At 46.4% G+C, this 15,357-nt stretch overlaps 1 protein-coding gene across 1 annotated transcript in view; it reads left to right on the top strand.

Annotated features, from left to right (window-relative positions):
- Window positions 1-15,357, top strand: part of ENTPD5 (ectonucleoside triphosphate diphosphohydrolase 5 (inactive)) — a 48,884-nt gene that overhangs the window by 5,814 nt on the left and 27,713 nt on the right. Inside the window, exon 2 of the mRNA XM_063948333.1 lies at window positions 15,126-15,239. The gene's annotated coding sequence lies outside the window, so the exon portion shown is untranslated. The remainder of the gene's footprint in view (window positions 1-15,125; window positions 15,240-15,357) is intronic.

A 15,357-nucleotide genomic window follows, 5' to 3' on the forward strand; every position in this document is an offset into this window, starting at 1 on the left:
CTCTGAGAAGATCTTCAACAATGTCCGTTCGTCTATCCAGACTTACAGCGACTACGTTTGACAGCTTGGAAGTTGAGAGGGTAATTCTAGGTAGGAAAGGTCTTCCCTCCAGGGTCATTTCAACCATGGTCCAGGCCAGGAAGATGGTTACGTCAAAACATTACCATTGTACCTGGAAAAAGTATGTTTCCTGGTGTGAAAGTAGAAAGGTTTCTCCCATGGAATCAAGAATTGGTAGTTTTCTACTTTTCCTACAAGCTGGAGTGGATATGGGCCTGCGTTTAGACTCCATCAAAGTCCAGATTTCGGCGCTCTCTATTTTGTTCCAGAAACAACTTGCCATGAAGTACAAACTTTTCTAAAAGGAGTTCTTCATGTGCAACCGCTCTTTGTACCTTCCACGGCTCTGTGGGATCTTAATGTTTTTTTTGTCCTTTCTTCAATCGGACTGGTTTGAACCCTTACATAGGGTGGAGTTAAAAATTCTCTCCTGGAAGATGGTGATGTTATTGGCATTGGCGCCTTATCCTGTAAGAGCCCATATTTGATATTTCATGAAGACGGAGCGAAACTTAGGACCCGTCCTCAGTTCTTGCCAAAAGTGGTGTGAGCCTTTCATGTGAATCAACCTATTGTGGTTCTGGTGTTGTTTGACGCTTCTGTTGGTTCTGAGTCCTTGGATGTGGTCAGGGCCCTGAAGATTTATGTCAAAAGGACGGCCCGTTATCAGAAATCTCGCTGTTGGTCCTTTATGATGCCTCCAAAATTGGTCGGCCGGCTTCTAAGCAATCTATTGCTCGCTGGCTCCGGTTGACCATTCATCAGGCATATACTTCACCGTTCTGCCCTTGCCGACGTCTATTCAGGCCCACTCGATGAGGTCAGTGGGCTCTTCCTGGGTGGTTGCAGAGGAGTATCTGCCCTACAGTTGTGCCAAGCTGCTACTTGGTCTGGTTCGAACACGTTTGTTAAATTCTATAAGTTTGATACCTTGGCCAAGGATGACCTTCAGTTTGGTCAGGCGGTTTCACAGGGGTGGTCTTCAGTATGCCGACTGTCAGGATCCCGGCGCACAGTATACCGGCGCCGGGATCCCAACAGTCGGCAAACTGAAGACCACCCCTGTGAAACCGCCTGACCAAACTGAAGGTCATCCTTGGCCAAGGTATCAAACTTATAGAATTTAACAAACGTGTATACCATACTACACCCGTTTCGCAGGGGTCTCGGCACTCTCCCACCCGTTTGGGAGCTTTGGAACTTCCCCATGATACTAAAGTACAAGACCCAGTATCCACTAGGACGTAATAGAAAATAGGAATTTGATACCTACTGGTAACTCCTATTCTCCTAGCCCGTAGTGGATACCCCCTTTCGTTTATGGTTGTGTGTTGTCTTGTTGCCCCACTGCTGTTGTAATGTTTCTTCTCTCATATTATGTCTGTCTCTTCGGTCACAGTTTTCCTAGACTGAGTCTGGTAGGAGGGGCATAGAGGGGAGGAGCCAGCACACACATACACACACTAAAGGTTTTTAAAGCTCCAGTGGACCCGCTCTATACCCCATGGTACTGAAGTACAAGACCCTAGTATCCACTACGGACTAGGGGGAAAGGAATTACCGGTAGGTATCAAATTCCTATTTAATAGGCTGCAGGTATATCCTGGGAGCCTGCCCTGATAACGTTCCCAAAAAAGACTGTCCCGCTAAGATTGTGACAGTTGGGAGGTATGTGTTATATAGTTTCTGTGCAGGGCAAATACTGGCTGCTTTATTTTTACACTGCAGTTTAGATTTCAGTTTGAACACACCCCACCCAAATCTAACTCTCTCTGCACGTGTTACATCTGCCCCACCTGCAGTGCACATGGTTTTGCCCAATAGTGTGCTTTTTTGGTTTGATAACAACTCTGAATAACCCCCATTATGTCCAAATCCCACAAACTCCCTTAAGTATAACTGAAACTAATTCTGGCGTATCAGAAAACATCTTAACATTACTCAGTGGTGCAGTATATATACATCCACTAGGTGAGAGTGGTCTGTGCGGTCAGGTTGTACTGCAGTATATATCTACCGGGATCCGGTCTGAAGATCGACAATGTTTAGGTCGACAGTCACTAGGTCGACAGTCACTAGGTCGACATGGATGGAAGGTCGACAGGGGTTCTAGGTCGACATGTGCTAGGTCGACAGGTCTAAAGGTCGACATGAGTTTTTTAAAAAAAATATTTTTTTGATTTTTTTCATACTTAACGATTTACGTGGACTACGATTGGAACGGTAAAGTGTGCCGAGCGAAGCTGTAGCGGAGCGAAGGCACCATGCCCGAAGCATGGCGAGCGAAGCGGTGCACTAATTTGGGATCCCGGTCATTCTACGAAGAAAACGACACCAAAAAAAATAAAAAATCCTCATGTCGACCTTTAGACCTGTCGACCTAGCACATGTCGACCTAGAAACCCTGTCGACCTTCCATCCATGTCGACCTAGTGACTGTCGACCTATAGTGGCCTAAACATTGTCGACCTAGACACTGTCGATTTGATGAACCACACCCATATCTACCCATATATCTGTCCTACCTCTTTGTCTGTCTGTTATTTCCCAGTTTTGTTCTATTACTGTTGTACCAGTTGTAAAGTGTAACGGAATATGCTGCGCTATATAAGAAACTGCTAATAAAGAAGTACAATAAATATCTACACTAAGAACCTGCACTGGTAATAGTGAATAATGAATGCAGTGGGATATACTACTAGGACTACAGGGATATCCTGAGAGACTGCACTGATAATTGTAGCAGGGGAGGAATATGTTCCCAGGAATATCATGACAACCTGCACTTTTAATATTGAGAGTAGAGGAATATATGGGAAGTGATATAGTATGATGAATACAGGGAGATCCTGAGATCTGCGCTGATAACAGTGGGATATACTACTAGGAAAATAGTGGGAGGGGAGGTATATATATCCAGGAATACAGGGATACCCTGAGATCCTGCCCTGATAATAGTGGGAGGGGAGATATATCCTGCACTGATAATAATGGGAGGGGAGGAATATATAGCCAGGAATACAGGGATACCCTGAGATCCTGCCCTGATAATAGTGGGAGGGGAGGTATATATATATATATATATATATATATATATATATATATATATATATATATCCAGGAATACAGGGATACCCTGACATCCTGCCCTCATAATAGTGGGAGGGGAGGTATATATATCCAGGGATATCCTGAGAACCTGGACTGATGATAGTGGGAGGGGAGGAATATATAGCCAGAGTACAAGGATATCCTGAGAGCCTGCACTGATGATAATAATAAGAATTTACTTACCGATAATTCTATTTCTCGGAGTCCGTAGTGGATGCTGGGGTTCCTGAAAGGACCATGGGGAATAGCGGCTCCGCAGGAGACAGGGCACAAAAGTAAAGCTTTTCCGATCAGGTGGTGTGCACTGGCTCCTCCCCCTATGACCCTCCTCCAGACTCCAGTTAGGTACTGTGCCCGGACGAGCGTACACAATAAGGGAGGAATTTTGAATCCCGGGTAAGACTCATACCAGCCACACCAATCACACCGTACAACTTGTGATCTAAACCCAGTTAACAGTATGATAACAAAAGGAGCCTCTGAAAGACGGCTTCCTACAACAATAACCCGATTTTTGTAACAATAACTATGTACAAGTATTGCAGAATAATCCGCACTTGGGATGGGCGCCCAGCATCCACTACGGACTCCGAGAAATAGAATTATCGGTAAGTAAATTCTTATTTTCTCTATCGTCCTAGTGGATGCTGGGGTTCCTGAAAGGACCATGGGGATTATACCAAAGCTCCCAAACGGGCGGGAGAGTGCGGATGACTCTGCAGCACCGAATGAGAGAACTCCAGGTCCTCTTTTTGCCAGGGTATCAAATTCGTAGAATTTTACAAACGTGTTCTCCCCCGACCACGTAGCTGCTCGGCAGAGTTGTAATGCCGAGACCCCTCGGGCAGCCGCCCAAGATGAGCCCACCTTCCTTGTGGAATGGGCATTTACATATTTTTTGCTGTGGCAAGCCTGCCACAGAATGTGCAAGCTGAATTGTACTACAAATCCAACGAGCAATAATCTGCTTAGAAGCAGGAGCACCCAGCTTGTTGGGTGCATACAGGATAAACAGCAAGTCAGATTTCCTGACTCCAGCCGACCTGGAAACTATATTTTCAGGGCCCTGACAACATCCAGCAACTTGGAATCCTCCAAGTCCCTAGTAGCCGCAGGTACCACAATAAGCTGGTTCAGGTGAAACGCTGACACCACCTGAGGGAGAAACTGGGGACGAGTCCACAGCTTTGCTCTGTCCGAATGGACAATCAGATATGGCTTTGTGAGATAAAGCCGCCAATTCTGACACTCGCCTGGCCGAGGCCAGGACCAACAGCATGGTCGCTTTCCATGTGAGATATATCAAATCCACAGATTTGAGTTGTTTAAACCAATGTGATTTTAGGAATCCCAAACTACGTTGAGATCGCCCAGTGCCACTGGAGACATCAAAAGGGGGTTGTATATGCAGTACTCCCTTAACAACTTCTGGACTTCAGGAACTGAAGCCAATTTCTTTCTGGAAGAAAATCGACCGGTCGAAATTTGAACCTTAATGGACCCCAATTTGAGACCCATATACACTCCTGTTTGCAGGAAATGTAGGAATTAACCTAGTTGAAATTCTTCCGTGGAGCCTTCCTGGCCTCACACCATGGAACACATTTTCACCTAAGCAGTGATAATGTTGTGCGGTCACCTCCTTCCTGGCTCTGACCAGGGTAGGGATGACCTCTTCCGGAATGCCTTTTTCCCTTAGGATCCGGCGTTCACCCGTCAACGCGGCTGCGGTAAGTCATGGAACAGACATGATTCTTGCTGAATCAAGATCCTTTCTAGTATCTCTTGAAGTTCCGGGTACCAAGTTCTTCTTGGCCAAACCGGAGCCACGAGTATAGTTCTTACTCCTCTCCTTCCTATCATTCTCCCTACACTGGGTATGAAAGGCAGAGGAGGGAACACATACACCGACTGGTACACCCACGGTGTTACCAGAGCGTCCCAGCTATTGCCTGAGGGTCTCTAGACCTGGCGCTTCATGTGGGACGCCATCATAACCACCTTTGGTCTTTCCCAACGGTTTACAAACATGTGGAAACTTCCAGATGAAGTTCCCACTTTTCCGGGTGGAATTCATTCATGCTGAGGAAATCTTCCTAGTTGTCCACTCCCGGAATGAACACTGCTGACAGTGTTATCACATGATTTTTCGCCCAGCGAAGAATCCTTGCTGTCATTGCCCTCCTGCTTCTTGTGCCGCCCCGTCTGTTTACGTGGGCGACTGCCATGATGATGTCCTACTGGATCAGCACCGGTTGACTTTGAAGCAGAGGTCTTCCTAGGCTCAGAGCATCGTAAATTGCCCTTAGCTCCAGTATATTCATGTGGAGAGAAATCTCCAGACTTGACCACACTTCCTTGGAAATTTCTTCCCTGTGTGACTGTTCCCCAGCCTCTCAGGCTGGCATCCGTGGTCACCAGAACACAGTCCTGAATGCTGAATGTGCTGCCCTCTAGAAGATGAGCACTCTGCAGCCCCCACAGAAGAGACACCCTTGTCCTTGGAGACAGGGTTATCCGCTGATGCATCTGAAGATGCGATCCGGACCATTCGTCCCGCAAATCCCCCTGAAAAGTTTTTGCGTGAGATCTGCCGAATGGAATCGCTTCGTAAGAAGCCACCATTTTTCCCAGGACTCCTGTGCATTGATGCACTGATACTTGGCCTGGTTTTAGGAGGTTTCTGACTAGGTCGGATAACTCCCTGGCTTTCCCCTCCAGGAGAAATACCTCTTTCTGGACTATGCCCAGAATCATTCCTAGGAACAGCAGACGTATCATCGGAAAACAGCTGCGATTTTTGGAATATTTAGAATCCACTCGTGCTGTCGTAGAACTACTTTAGATAGTTCTTTTCCGACCTCCAACTGTTCTCTGGAAACTTGCCCCTTTCAGGATATCGTCCAAGTAAGGGATAATTAAGATGTCTTTCTTCTTTTAAGAATCATCTTTTCGGCCATTACCTTGGTAAAGGCCCGGGGTGCCGTGGATAATTCAACGGCAGCGTCTGAAACTGATATTGACAGTTCTGTATCACGAACCAGAGGTACCCTTGTTGAGAAGGGCAAATTTGGACATGGAGGTAATCCGTGATGTCCAGGGACACCATATAGTCCCCTTTTTTCCGGTTCTCTATCACTGCTCTGAGTGACTCCATCTTGATTTGAACCTTTTTATGTAAGTGTTCAAAGATTTCAGATTTAGACTATGTCTCACCAAGCCGTCTGGCTTCAGTACCACAATATAGTGTGGAAGACTAATACCCTTTTCCTTGTTGTAGGAGGGGTACTTTGATTATCACCTGCTGGAAATACAGCTTGTGAATTTTTTCCCAATACTGCCTCCCTGTCGGAGGGAGCCGTTGGTAAAGCAGGCTTCAGGAACCTGCGAGGAAAAAATGTCTCGACTCTCCAATCTGTACCCCTGGGATAATACTTGTACGATCTAGGGGTCAACTTGCGAGTGATCCCACTGCGCGCTGAGACTCTTGAGACTACCCCCCCACCTCACCTGAGTCCGCTTGCACGGCCCCAGCGTCACGCTGAGGACTTGGCAGACGCGGTGGAGGGCTTCTTTTCCTGGGAAGGGGCTGCCTGCTGCAGTCTACTTCCCTTTCCTCTATGTCTGGGCAGATATGACTGGCCTCTTGCCCGCTTGCCCACATGGGAAACGGAAGGATTGAGGCTGAAAAGACAGTGTCTTTTTCTGCTGAGATGTAACTTGGGGTAAAAAGGTTGGATTTCCCAGCTGTAGCCGTGGCCCCCAGGTCCGATGGACCGACCCCAAATAACTCCTTCCCTTTATACGGCAATACTTCCATGTGCCGTATGGGATCTGTATCACCTGACCACTGTCGTGTCCATGACATCTTCTGGGAGATATGGACAACGCACTTATCTTGATGCCAGAGTGCAAATATCCCTCTGTGCATCTCGCATACATATATATAGAATGCATCCTATTAAATGCTCTATATCAATAAAATATTTTTAGTCAGGGAATTCGACCAAGCCAACCCAGCACTGCATCTCCAGGCTGATGGCGATCGCTGGTCGCAGTATAACCACCGTATGTGTGTATATACTTTTTAGGATATTTTTCCAGCTGCCTATCAGCTGGCTCCTTGAGGGCGGCCGTATCTGGAGACGGTAACGCCACTTGATAAGCGTGTGAGCGCCTTATCCACCCTAAGGGGTGTTTCCCAACGCGCCCTAACTTCTGGCGGGAAAGGGTATAACGCCAATATTTGCTATCGGGGTAAACCCACGCATCATCACACACTTCATTTTATTTTATCTGATTCAGGAAAAACTACAGGTAGTTTTTTCACTCCCACATAATACCCTTTTTTGTGGTACTTGTAGTATCAGAAATATGTAACACCTCCTTCATTGCCCTTAACGTGTGGCCCTAATGAGGAATACGTTTGTTTATTCACCGTCGACACTGGATTCAGTGTCCGTGTCTGTGTCGACCGACTGAGGTAATTGGGCGTTTTTTTTTTTTAAAAACCCCTGACGGTGTTTCTGAGACGCCTGGACCGGAACTAATTGTTTGTCGGCCGTCTCATGTCGTCAACCGACCTTGCAGCATGTTGACATTCTCACGTAATTCCCTAAATAAGCCATCCATTCCGGTGTCGACTCCCTAGAGAGTGACATCACCATTACAGGCAATTTCTCCGCCTCCTCCAACATCGTCCTCATACATGTCGACACACACGTACCGACACACAGCACACACACCTGGAATGCTCCGACAGAGGACAGGACCCCACTAGCCCTTTGGAGAGACAGAGGGAGAGTTTGCCAGCACACACCAAAAAACGCTATAATTACATAGGGACAACCTTATATAAGTGTTTCTCCCTAATAGCATCTTTATATATATATTTATATCGCCAATTAGTGCCCCCCTCTCTGTTTAAACCCTGTTTCTGTAGTGCAGTGCAGGGGAGAGCCTGGGAGCCTTCTCTCCAGCCTTTCTGTGAGAGAAAAAATGGCGCTGTGTGCTGAGGAGATAGGCCCCGCCCCTTTTCCGGCGGGCTCGTCTCCCGCTCTTTAGTGAAGTTTGGCAGGGGTTAAATATCTCCATATAGCCTCTGGGGGCTATATGTGAGGTATTTTTAGCCAGTATATAGGTTTACATTTGCCTCCCAGGGCGCCCCCCCCCAGCGCCCTGCACCCTCAGTGACAGCGTGTGAAGTGTGCTTAGAGGAAAATGGCGCACAGCTGCAGTGCTGTGCGCTACCTTTAGAAGACTGTCAGAGTCTTCAGCCGCCGATTCTGGACCTCTTCTAACTTCAGCATCTGCAAGGGGGCCGGCGGCGCGGCTCCGGTGACCATCCAGGCTGTACCTGTGATCGTCCCTCTGGAGCTGATGTCCAGTAGCCAAGAAGCCAATCCATCCTGCACGCAGGTGAGTTCACTTCTTCTCCCCTCAGTCCCTCGTTGCAGTGATCCTGTTGCCAGCAGGACTCACTGTAAAATAAAAAACCTAAGCTAAACTTTCTCTAAGCAGCTCTTTAGGAGAGCCACCTAGAATTGCACCCTTCTCGGCCGGGCACAAAAATCTAACTGGAGTCTGGAGGAGGGTCATAGGGGGAGGAGCCAGTGCACACCACCTGATCGGAAAAGCTTTACTTTTGTGCCCTGTCTCCTGCGGAGCCGCTATTCCCCATGGTCCTTTCAGGAACCCCAGCATCCACTAGGACGATAGAGAAAATGGGATGGGAAGAATATATAGCCGGAGTACAGGGATATCCAGAGAGCCTGAACTGATAATAGTGAGGGGAGGAATATATAGCCAGGAACATAGAGATATCCTCAGAGCCTGCCCTGATATTAGCGGGAGGGGAGGAATATATAGCCAGGAATATAGGGACACCCTGAGATCCTGCACTGATAATAGTGGGAGGGGAGGTATATATTGTCAGGAATACAGGGATATCCTGAGATCCTGCACTGATGATAATGGGAGGGGAGGTATATATAGCCAGGAATACAGGGACACCCTGAGATCCTGCCCTGATATTAGTGGGAGGGGAGGTATATATTATCAGGAATACAGGGATATCCTGAGATCCTGCACTGATAATAATGGGAGGGGAGGAATATATAGCCAGGAATACAGGGACACCCTGAGATCCTGCCCTGATATTAGTGGGAGGGGAGGTATATATTATCAGGAATACAGGGATACCCTGAGATCCTGCCCTGATAATAGTGGGAGGGGAGGTATATATATATATATATATATATATATATATATATATCCAGGAATACAGGGATACCCTGACATCCTGCCCTCATAATAGTGGGAGGGGAGGTATATATATCCAGGGATATCCTGAGAACCTGCACTGATGATAGTGGGAGGGGAGGAATATATAGCCAGAGTACAGGGATATCCTGAGAGCCTGCACTGATAATAGTGGGAGGGGAGGAATATCCTGAGAACCTGCACTGATAATAGTGGGAGGGGAGGAATATATAGCCAGAGTACAGGGATATCATGAGAGCCTGCACTGATAATAGTGGGAGGGGAGGAATATCCTGAGAACCTGCACTGATAATAGTGGGAGGGGAGGAATATATAGCCAGAGTACAGGGATATCATGAGAGCCTGCACTGATAATAGTGGGAGGGGAGGAATATCCTGAGAACCTGCACTGATAATAGTGGGAGGGGAGGAATATATAGCCAGAGTACAGGGATATCCTGAGAACCTGCACTGATAATAGTGGGAGGGGAGGTATATATTGTCAGGAGTACAGGGATGTCCTGAGATCCTGGACTGATAATAATGGGAGGGGAGGAATATATAGCCAGGAATATAGGGACACCCTGAGATCCTGCCCTGATAATAATGGGAGGGGAGGTATATATTGTCAGGAATACAGGGATATCCTGAGATCCTGCACTGATAATAATGGGAGGGGAGGAATATATAGCCAGGGATACCCTGACATCCTGCCCTCATAATAGTGGGAGGGGAGGTATGTATATCCAGGGATATCCAGAGAACCTGCACTGATAATAGTGGGAGGGGAGGAATATCCTGAGAGCCTGCACTGATAATAGTGGGAGAGGAGGAATATATAGCCGGAGTACAGGGATATCCAGAGAGCCTGAACTGATAATAGTGAGGGGAGGAATATATAGCCAGGAACATAGAGATATCCTGAGAGCCTGCCCTGATAATAGTGGTAGGAGAGGTATATCCACCAGGAATACCAAGATATCCTGAGAGCCTGCACTGTTAATAGTGGTAGGAGAGGTATATATAGCCAGGAATACAGAGAGGGGACACTCGGCTAGTCTTTAGATATGGATCTTGCCACATTAAAATAGTTTTCTCACATTTGATGGTCTGGAAAATGCCATCTTTCTATAGGACGAATGCCAACAGTCTAAAGAACATTCCAAGAAGGCAGAGACTACAGCCTCTCGCTGACACTATTTGCAGAGACTGAAGTTGATACGCTTGATGTTAAATTTTGATGAGTCCTATATCTAACAAAGGCCATACTCCTAAAACCAACTCAGGCTCAGAAGTGAGAAACTGCTGCTACAGAGCGGAGAAATGCGTCAAGTTTTCATGGTGTGATTTGATCTCATGAGGGGTGAGAATTTACCATCCATGTTCATTCTAGCACCCTGCTCCTGTCACAACCCGTGCAGTTACTCTTTCCATCCTGGGGTGTCGTTCTCTGCTCTGGTGCTTCTAGCACACTCTGGTCTGTATCTGAGGCGTCTGGTGTAATGGTTTGCATTACTGCCTCACAGCACTGAGGTCATGGGTTTGTTTCCCACCATGGCCCTAACTGTGTGGAGTTTGTATATTCTCCCCGTGCTTTCATGGGTTTCCTCCGAGTGCTCCGATTTCCTCCCACACTCCAGAAATTTACTGGTAGGTTAATTGTCTCCCAACAAAAATGAACCCTAGTGCGTCAGTGTGTGCGTGTACATGGGCAGGCAACACAGGCCAAGTGGTTCTTATTTGCCATCACATTCTATGTTTGTATATCCGATGTTATTCTGCTTATAGACTAAAACCCACAGTGTTTGCTGTAAGTATTAGTTATTCGGGAGAAAGTATATGGGATCCGGTCTGAAGATCGACAGTGTCTAGGTCGACAATGTTTAGGTCGACAGTAACTAGGTCGACATGGATGGAAGGTCGACAGGGTTTCTAGGTCGACATGAGTTTTTCACATTTTTTTGAATTTTTTCATACTTAACGATCCACGTGGACTATGATTGGAACGGTAAAGTGTGCCGAGCGAAGCGGTAGCAGAGCGAAGGCACCATGCCCGAAGCATGGCGAGCCATGCGAGGGGACGCGGTGCACTAATTTGGGATCCCGGTCACTCTACGAAGAAAACGACACCCAAAAAAAATAAATCCTCATGTCGACCTTTAGACCTGTCGACCTAGAAACCCTGTCGACCTTCCATCTATGTCGACCTAGTGACTGTCGACCTAAACATTGTCGACCTAGACACTGTCGATTTGATGAACCACACCCAAAGTATATACCAGATCATTCAGCGGGTCATCAGTGGATACCAGGCCACAAATCTGAACCTTATGTTCTTATGTGCTATTCTCTATTGTGTGAGAGCAGCTAACGTAAGAGGACGTGGTGATAATGCTTTATGTCCCTTTAGGCGTATTGATGTATGCCCCAAAATGACGAAAACAGGGGGTCGCTGTGCTACGCCACGCCATTCTCCAGATGGCCCAGCCCACTCCTTAATGCCATGCCCCCTTTTCGGCCGCGACCACGCCTCCAGTGCAGCAAGTATCGATCCAGAGTAGGGATGGCCATCGGTGGGTTATCCATCGATGGTGTAAAACCATCTGTAAGGGAACCATCGATGGCTACCCCTGCATTACTATGGAATGAAATTCGGGCCAATCGGAGCCTGGGGCATGGCTTTGCAGGTGTCGGGGGTGGGGCTAAGCTCTGTGCCACTTTGAGGGGGGAGGGGGGAAATAAAAATAATTTAGTAGCGCTAAACCATCCTTGGTGAGAAACCGTCTGGTTCTCCACCATCAATGGTAAAAGTATACAACATCGGTCATAGACCATCGATGGTTTAGAAACATCGATGGTCGATGGCCATCCCTAATCCAGAGTGGAGAAAAATTGGGAGGTATGCCGTGAACCTAACAGTATGCTTTTGGAGTATGTGATTCTGCACACTCTCTTGATAGGTGACTTGCATGGAACCTTTGTACCGACCCTTATGCTGCTACATTCGGTTAATGTTTAGTGTTATGTAATTATTTGTTATGCAATGAGGCTTCACAGCTATCAAAAACTAGTTCCAAATAAGTTAAAAGAAGCCTCGTTTATCTCAGGCTAAAGGCAGTGTACAAAGTCCTGACGGAGGGCTGGCATTAACCTGCATTGACTCAGCTTATAACAGGGTAATAGGTCACCGTGCAGCTTTCTCTCTTCAGCTGATGGGTCCAGGATGGTTTACAGATCAGTTTTCAACCCCTGCCTGCCCTGGGGACACTTTTATAGATTGCTCTTAACAAGTCACAGCACTCCAATAGACGTTAAATAATTATTATATTGAGAAACATGTAAGTGCCACATAAGTGATGTTTAGTTTCACCGTTGGTCTGTATCTTCCACCGGTGGTCTGTAATGCTCATTTCTGTCTTAGCTGATGATGTTCTAATCATCTAGAGATGGTTAGTCAGGTCTGTCGTCTGGTCCTTCTCATCCGTTTATTCGCTCACTTTTATCTTCTAATATTTAATGATCACCTTTATTAGGTTCTATACGGACGGACGGTGTAATGGTTAGCATTACTGCCTCACATTACTGAGGTCATGGACTCAATTCCCACCACGGCCCTAACTGTGTGGAGTATGTATGTTCTCCCCGTGCTTGCGTGGGTTTCCTCCGGGTACTCCGGTTTCCTCCCACAATCCAAAAATATACTGGTAGGTTAACTGGCTCCCAGCCAAAAAAATCGTCCCTTATTATCTCCCCATAGCTTCTCATTCCTCCATTGTGCCTTTGGCATTTCTCTAGTGGGTACAATGTGCGCAGTGCACACGGCCCCTGGGTCCAGGGGGGGGGGGCCACACTGCACACACTGCACCCATGTTTTATTACTTACCTTCCAGAATCCTGCGTTGGAGCTGCAGCCGCGGCAGGGTTAATAGTGCAATCTACCAGTAACCCTACTGTACTGCGGCATCGGCTGTTCCGTAGTACCATGCAAAACAGGACTCCATGTATGCCCTTTATCTGTCCCTAGTATCTGTCCTTAAGTCGACAGTCATTAGGTCGACTACTACTGGTCGACACCTGGAAATGGTCGACATGGCAAAAGTCGACACCTGACAAGGTCAACGTGTTTTTCCACAAGTTTTTTCATTTCTTGAACTTTGTCATGCTTTACGATCCACGTGGACTGCAATTGGGAATAGTAACCTTTCCTGAAGGGAACACGGTGCACTATTTGGGGTTCCCGGTCACTTTACAAAGAAAACGACACAAAAAAAACCCTCACGACCTTTTTCCATGCCGGCCTTTTCCAGGTGTCGACCTAGTGCCTGTCGACCATTAGTGGTCGACCTAAATAGGGTCGACCTAACAAACCCATTCCTTGGGGAGAGCTGTCTTAGCATCTTGATTGGAACAGCGGTATAATAGATGCTTCCGCAGGTTCTATATTATTATGAAACAAACGGATACATATAAAATATACTTTAGGTTTCACCCAATAATAATAATAATACAGGTCATATTGAAGTACCATAGAAATAAATGTATTACAGTCCCTGTTCCAGCATTATATCATCATTGCACTGCCTGTGACTGTGGTCCGGTCACCTCTATTAATAATAGCCTGGTAGCTGGCGGTGATGGAAGTAATCGGAGCGTATCGTCTGCACACCACCGTACTAATATAATATTGTCTGTGACTAGTGGCAGCTCCAGCAATTACGCTTATTGACCATTCCAGATTACAAGCACCAGGCGGCCATGTGTAAGTGTGATCCTGGTGGCGATTCCAAAGATGGGGCCGGTGCTTGGCATGTCGGCTCAGGTCCCCCTGTAGCATCTGACAAGGTAACTCTTGACAAAGTCGTATGTGGACAGTGAAACGCGTCGGTTCTTTAAGTCCTCTACAGCGTGGAATGAGCGTTAGCTGGACCATGAGGGGACGTGGTACACCAATTGGGGTTCCACGTGCTTGGACAGCGAAAACGGCACCAAAAAAACTGATATATGTTGTGTCGACCTTTATTCTCATTAACCTTTTTATGTGTCGACCTTTCCTACTGTCTACTTTTTGTAAGGAACATTTTCCATGACACTTGTCAGTTGCTGTAGGACGACCCAAACTGAACTTTGCTAAACGTGGACTGTACCTACTGCACGTGTATGCATCTTGTAGTGCACCAAGCACAGAAACTGAGCCCTTTCTATATGGGAAAGTTTCTTTCACACCCCTCCCTCTGAAATGAAATCCCAGATTAAGAAATGTTTCCGATCCACCTTGTGGTATGAAACTAGACTCTTTCTGAATGATCCACAGATTAGTTAATCTCTAATAATACCACATATGGCCTAAATCTTCTAGACAAACCTCCCCACTTACCCCCCCTCCCTATTTTTTTTTTTTTCACCTTTCACTTCTTTTTTTTTTTTTTTACCTCATGTCATGTTTCGGTGTATATTACAGTTACATTGTTTGGGTATTTACTTTGTTCAGCATTGTTCTTAGAATGGAATGTACAATCTCATACCAGTATTATATACGTTGTCATATATTTGTATCTTCAATGATCTGTACTTTTCCATCATCCTATTTACAAATGTTTTTATTACTATTCTGTTGTTTATAAATTGTTCCCATAAAATGTAACAAAATCACATTGGGGGGAAAAAAAGAAATACTAATAATTTTTTGCTTTTAGGTTTCCTGTGTTATTTGGAGGCAGACTGGAATTTGGCGTCTCTGTCTGAATATGGGATGTGATTAGCGTGCTGGACGCAGCGCAGTATTATGGCTTTGGCGCACTCTATGACCGGTGAGTCACAGGAAAGGACGAGCAGTATCGTTATGGACCCTATTCAGTAAGGATTGCAAATTCTGCTGTTTTAGCAGAATTTGCAATCCTTTTGATCGCATGCTGGGGGCCGCCCATT

Source organism: Pseudophryne corroboree, chromosome 12, assembly GCF_028390025.1.
Source record: "Pseudophryne corroboree isolate aPseCor3 chromosome 12, aPseCor3.hap2, whole genome shotgun sequence".
Classification (NCBI taxonomy): Eukaryota; Metazoa; Chordata; class Amphibia; order Anura; family Myobatrachidae; genus Pseudophryne; species Pseudophryne corroboree.